We start from the raw sequence: 6,518 nt of genomic DNA, 5'->3' as shown, positions 1-6,518 counted from the left end.
GAAAAAGCTTACGCCGCGACAGTCTTTTTACGAGCAAAGATAAAGGATGATGTCTACGTTAACTTATTAATAGCAAAAACAAGAGTAGCACCCGTTAAAACAATTTCCTTACCCCGATTAGAGCTATGCGGTGCAGTGTTGCTGGCCGAAACCATCGAATCAGTGCGTGAAAATCTGCATTTAGAAAATTTCAATCTACACCTATGGACAGACTCCACTATTCTTTTGGCGTGGATAAGAAAATCCCCTTGCTCTTAGTCAACCTTTGTCGCTCATCGAGTAACGAAAATTGTAGAAAAGGTAGGAAACAAATCCTGGCACCACGTAGAATCCGCATCCAATCCTGCAGACCTGGCTAGCCGAGGACTATCAGCGAAGGAGTTAGTCAATAACTCTTTGTGGTGGCATGGACCTTCTTGGTTACAAGAAGATAAGACAGAATGGCCAATACAAGAAAAGGACTATCGGACTAACATAGAGGAGAAAAGGGTGCAGGTTCATACAACTTCAAAAATAAAAGAGAAAGACGACATCCTCGAACGGTTTTCCAATTTATCCAGGGCCTTTAGGGTCATATCGTATGTTCGAAGATTTATCCAAAGAACCAATCCTAAGACAAAATCTTCCTTTAAAGCGGCATCGCACTTCATTTCACCCGATGAAATCCAGGCCACGACAAGTCAGTTAATAGCTTTCTACCAACGGAGGCACTATTCGGAGGAACTTTCGAGTTTAAATTCCGGGAAGCTCATCGGTTCAAAGAGTGAAATCCTCCCTCTTACCCCCCTTGTCGATGAAAAGGGCATATTGAGGGTGGGCGGTCGTCTTTCAGTGGCCAGTGATCTTCCCTACAGTGAACGGCACCCGATCATTATGCCGTATGACTGCCGGCTCACACGACTTCTTGTCCAGTTCATCCATAAGGACACCCTGCATGGGGAGAACCAACTTATGTTTCGTCGGCTACGTACACAATATTGGATCCCTAGGGTAAAAAATATGATCCGATCGGTGATACATAATTACAAAACGTTCACAATATTCCGCAAACGGACCCAAACCCAACTTATGGGAGATCTACCCCCAGAACGAACCACCTTTTCCCGGGCTTTCACCAATGCGGGGGTAGATTTTGCCGGACCATTTGACATCAAATCTTATAGCGGAAGAGGATGCCGCATGTCAAAGGGTTACGTCTGCCTCTTTGTTTGCTTTGCAACCAAAACTATTCACTTGGAAGCCACTAGTGACCTCAGTACTGCCGCATTCCTGGCAGCTTTCGATAGGTTTGTCGCTCGGCGAGGATGTCCAAAGAACATCTACTCCGACAATGCAACCAACTTTGTCGGAGCCTCCAGAGCTCTCCGCTCAGAACTCAAAGCTTTCCTGGCGGAAGCTCGCAACCAAACTCTATCCAAGTACAGTCACCAAAACCTGACATGGCATTTCATACCACCAGGAGCTCCTCACATGGGCGGACTATGGGAGGCAGGGGTCAAAAGCTTCAAGAACCACTTCAAGAAGATCGCTTTGGACCACAAATTTACCCTCCAACGAGCCGTCTAACTTGGAGCCACTCACTCCAGGCCATTTCCTCGTTGGAGGGCACCTGTTAGCTCCACCGCAGATCGACGTCAGCGAGAAACGCGCATCACTCGTCAATCGATGGGGAAAACTTAAGGCGCTGCATCAAACCTTCTGCAAACGGTGGAAAACGGAGTATCTCACCGAATTGCAGAAGCGCGTTTAGTGGAAGCATCCACAATCAAACCTTAAACAGGGAGACCTAGTGGTCATTAAGGAGGATAATCTGCCCCCCAACGAATGGAGACTAGGTCGGATAGCCAACCTTCACTACGGCCCCGATAATCGAGTTCGTGTCGTCGAACTGGATACGGCAAGGGGAAAAACCACCAGACCAATCACGAAATTGGTCCTACTACCACCCTCCAGTGAGGGTGAGGGAGACTCGTAACTCCCAACCGTTATAACAACCTGCTTAACCCAGCTCTCGTTCACCCCGAACGAGGCCAATGGAATCCTAACGCAGATTTGCCATGTGCCACATAATCCCATTGAATCAGCAATAACACGCCCCCCCCCCCCCCCCACACACACCGATATCAGAATTGAAGAAACAATAGAATGGACCACCCATTGGTTCCAATCTAAAATTTTATGACAACAAAAATCCAAACAAGCACAAAAAAGGCCAAATAAATAAACCCACTTCCGTCATTTCAGTTGCTTTTTACTATTTCAATTGAAAGCAATTTTTATTATAAAGTTGATTTCAAATTAACAAGTCCAATATTTAGTGCGTTTTTTACAAATAGTTTGTATTTTTATGCACGTCTTTGACACAAGTTACTGCATAGAGCTACCAGATAACAAAAGATACGACAACGAGGCAACATAAATCTTGTTTTAAGATGCCGACAAAGAGTATAATTCTATAAAGCAATAACCTTATGCAACGTATTGGAGGATATGAAAGATCGAACACTGCTCTGATGCAGAAATTCAAAAAGTATATCCCAAATAGTAGGTGAGTGTCTCTCTAAAGTATTGCTCAGGAAATGCGTGGGATCCCTACAGCTAACAAGTGAAAGAAGTGAAAGTGACAGTGAAATTCGACTATAACATTTTGGAGACTAACCAATTGTGGGAATATGGTTGGACCGAGATCAAGGGTCATTTACTTGTTTATCGCAGTTGGTATTTATTAGGGACTAGGTGCAACCCCTTCTTATGGATGTTAAAATCTTTTGGCATGCCATATGGTTTGAAAAACAGCTCCGTGGTCCTTCGAATTCTTTGACTGACCTTAATGTCGGAGTTACTTACAATGTTTTGTTACGTGTCCCACTGATGTCTTCCATGTATGGGCACATACATATCGGGCTACCTAAAGATTGTGAAATGTGAAGCGAATAAATCAAAGGGGGAGAATCTTGTTGAGCCCTATGGAACTGCATAACCGTTCTAAATGTACTATCATACACCCTAAGCACTTACTACCGACTAATAAGTATATGAATTACAATACCAACTGTGCATATTAGCTCACCTCTTCACCTCGTTCGGAACAATCCTTCCGCGACAATTCGTCCAAAGCGGCAGGGGACTGCAGGAAATCGGGGCTGCAGCTATCTCAATGGCTATCTCTTGCTGACATACGGTGTATGTATTTCCCTACATAGATTTTATGCAACATATAATTTGTAAGATTACAAAAAATTCAACGAATTAGTCCATACCTTCAGTTGACGCAACTGCCGATTTGCTGTACCAATCTAGTATGCAGGGGTGGTGCCGGGGGTCCATCGTAGATACAATGATTACTGTAACAACTGTCGTTGACAGGAGACTGAGACTCCCACCAGAGTCACTGAACGCATCCGAGGGCAAGAATGTCGCTGGCAGTAGCAGTTTTGCATGGTTGCGTAAAAAGGTAAACACCACTGGCTCGTATGTCTTTTGATTCCTTTATTTTCACACGACGACGACTATAAGTTACAAACACGAGAAATATGGAGTAAATATAAGAGGCTAATACGAGAAAGGGTCGTCACTATTACCTCCATGTAAATTTTCCTTCCTCCGATTTAGTTATCATAATAAGGTTTAATAAACGTGCCAATATCCGACGATACCAGGCTACCAACACGAGATATGGGGCATTTACATAGCTCGTACGTTGTGCCAGCCAGCAAGGAGAATATAAATATGACTATAAGGGATCAAAAATTGCGCTAAACGAAATATACTGACAGCAGTATTGCCCTGCTCAATATTACCATTGGTAGTGCTGTCATTGCAATAGGCCACCCTTGCGAAAAAATAAAAGGTATTGGTCAAATCTGCGACAGCTGAACCACCACTGCCAAAGTCTTCATCCAGCTCATGCGAACAATGCAATAAATTGACCATATGCAGCCATCAACAATGATGCTAATATGATATTCTCCCCGGGTACATCATGATCGAGTGGGACACGTAATGCCATCATAGCAGGTGCTATGATCAGTTTGTATGAGTATCTTTCCTATGCGTACATCTTTGCATACATCACAAATGGCTTGTTCCATTGTTTCGCCAACACGTACAATGGTGACGCCACATATTTTTCGAGAACCCATACGTTTGCCCTCATGGAACACGCCTTGTGGTGTTTCCACTGTTGTGGTTTTAAGTGGGAGCAAACTCAATGCATATTCAATAACCAAACGTATAAGACGTTTCGAATAGAATATGAAGTCATCTCGTGAAGTACTATGGCAACGAGTAAATGTAAGTCAACCTTTAATTTGTGGTGTAGGTGGCAGTAGATGCAGTGACTCTGGCATTGGTTGATTCTTATAAGAATTGACTAATGTTTCACGTAATTTGAAACCGCGCAATTGCAGTTGTGTATGTACGTGTTGTACTATGAGATGTATAGCTACTTTGTTTTCACCACCACGGAGCATTATAATATCGGCATGCGCCATAGATGATGCAATATAATTGGCATAGGATGGTTTCACCACAGTCATATACTGCTTACGTACGCCTCTGAGATCACGTCCGCGCTGTGAAATGTCTCTCATTAGACGTCTGGCCAAACGTATGTCTGCATCGGTATCTACAAACACTTTCATATCTAACAGTTTAAGTACTCCTAAATCGTGAAATGTTAATATACCCTCTAATATTATAACATTTGCACCATACATGGTCTTAGTCTTTGATTCACGTGAATGTGTTACAAAATTGTAGAGGGGCACCTCCAGCACACGGCCCTCCTTCAGTTTTGTTTTAACTTGTTTTCCCTGCGTGGATGTTGATACCGACATTTCTATAGAGGAATTTATTTTAGCGGGCCGCTTATCGAAGCCCTGCTGTTTGATAGCATTAATAGAGGGACTACCATGAAAAGGCATGCGCTCATTTGACTGCAGAGAATTTTCCCCCGTACCGCGACGAAGTGGGTAACGTCCCCAGAGTTTGCGGCTTGTGCCTCTTGAACGCGTATGATATTGGTACGCGTAAAATAACCACCAGCTTGACCAGTGTCCCTGTGTTCACGTAGCTGGAATTCTGGAATTTCTTCGGCAACCGCGAGTAATTTTTTATCGTCCGGCATGCATTTCTAAAATGCTCCATGCTCGGAAATCCAGAGTGGTCTCGGTAGAAAACGCCTTGTTTAATAGTCATCTGAAATGAAACAAAAGAAAAAGCAATTGAACAATTTTTACAGAATTATAAAAAAGGAACGATACTAGTATACTTACCCATCATACGTTTTTCTTCATAATGAAAATTCATTCAAAAATGTCTGTATACTCATTTCCATGAATGAATGGCATTTTGAATGAACGAAACAAGGTTGCCACTCGATGACATTTGCTCTTTTCGGTTCTTACGCTGTACAAATTGCGCGCGATCCCATGGGATCACAAGTCGGATCCGCGGCATCCAACAAACTCTAGTGTTAGTACCCGAACAAAAAAAAAACTAACGAAAACCCCGAAGATACAGCCTAGTTCACTGAAAACAAACGCGCCAGGTTGTATTTCGATAGTTTTTTGACATCCGGCCGTTTTTTTTTTTTATCTCTCTTTTGACAAAAGTTTGTAGTTTGAAAATTTGTTGCACAACAACGCAATCAAAATCAACTTTCTTGGGTAAAAGGTGAACCACTCGAGACCGAAATAATTATCGCGTGTTATTTGCATTGATTTTATTGTTAAAAATGTTAATGCAAAAATAAAAAGAACATAAACAAAAACATGTCAAACCATTATTTTTGGGGGAACAGTGGTCTCGCTTTCATGATAGACATTGTTTTTGTTTTTTGATGTTCCGATAAAGTTTCGTCAGTCCTTTTAGCTTGGAATCCATAGATACTACAAACAAGGGAGAAAAGACTATAAATTTTATGTCGCGTTAGAACTCAGACGCGATTTTTCCCTAAATACTTTCATGACATGACCATTATGTATCATTACGCTGCAATGGGCAGCACCGCACAGCTGTCTCATTCCAATGAGTGGAAGAGTTAGCAGCTGGCAGCTCTACAAATTACCACACTCGATAGTGTAGGCTATCCCCGCCAGGGTTGTGTTGAAATCAACAAACACACCACAATTTGTGCTTCTCACCCCAAAATTGCCAAAGTCAACACAAACAGTGTTCCAGGGCAGCGAATAAGGGCCACTTTACATCTGTCGCACATTTATTTGCATAACGTCGCTTAAACGACAATCTCACTCACCAGCTCTGAGTTACAAAGAGCCGTGAAAATACACGGGTAACCCGTGATACCATATGTTACACAACTATAGCGTATATTACCGCATATTGCCTGCATTAGGCAAACACCAAAGAATATAGTTTGTATTTAGTCTATATTCAATAATTTGTTAATTTTTATTATTTTCACCATTGGTGACTGCTTTCAATATCAGAATTTCATTATGATGAGAATATTTACCAAAACTAAAGATACCTTTAGGCGTATCTCAATAAAATTA

At 42.2% G+C, this 6,518-nt stretch overlaps 1 pseudogene; it reads right to left on the bottom strand.

Moving 5' to 3' along the window:
* Window positions 1–3,722: 3,722 nt before the first annotated feature.
* LOC137238856 (uridine-cytidine kinase-like 1 pseudogene) lies at window positions 3,723–5,271 on the bottom strand (annotated as a pseudogene).
* Between the last annotated feature and the right edge of the window lie 1,247 nt (window positions 5,272–6,518).

This window comes from Eurosta solidaginis, chromosome 1 (assembly GCF_040869045.1).
Source record: "Eurosta solidaginis isolate ZX-2024a chromosome 1, ASM4086904v1, whole genome shotgun sequence".
NCBI lineage: Eukaryota > Metazoa > Arthropoda > Insecta > Diptera > Tephritidae > Eurosta > Eurosta solidaginis.
This window is presented reverse-complemented; position numbering and strand designations above follow the sequence as displayed.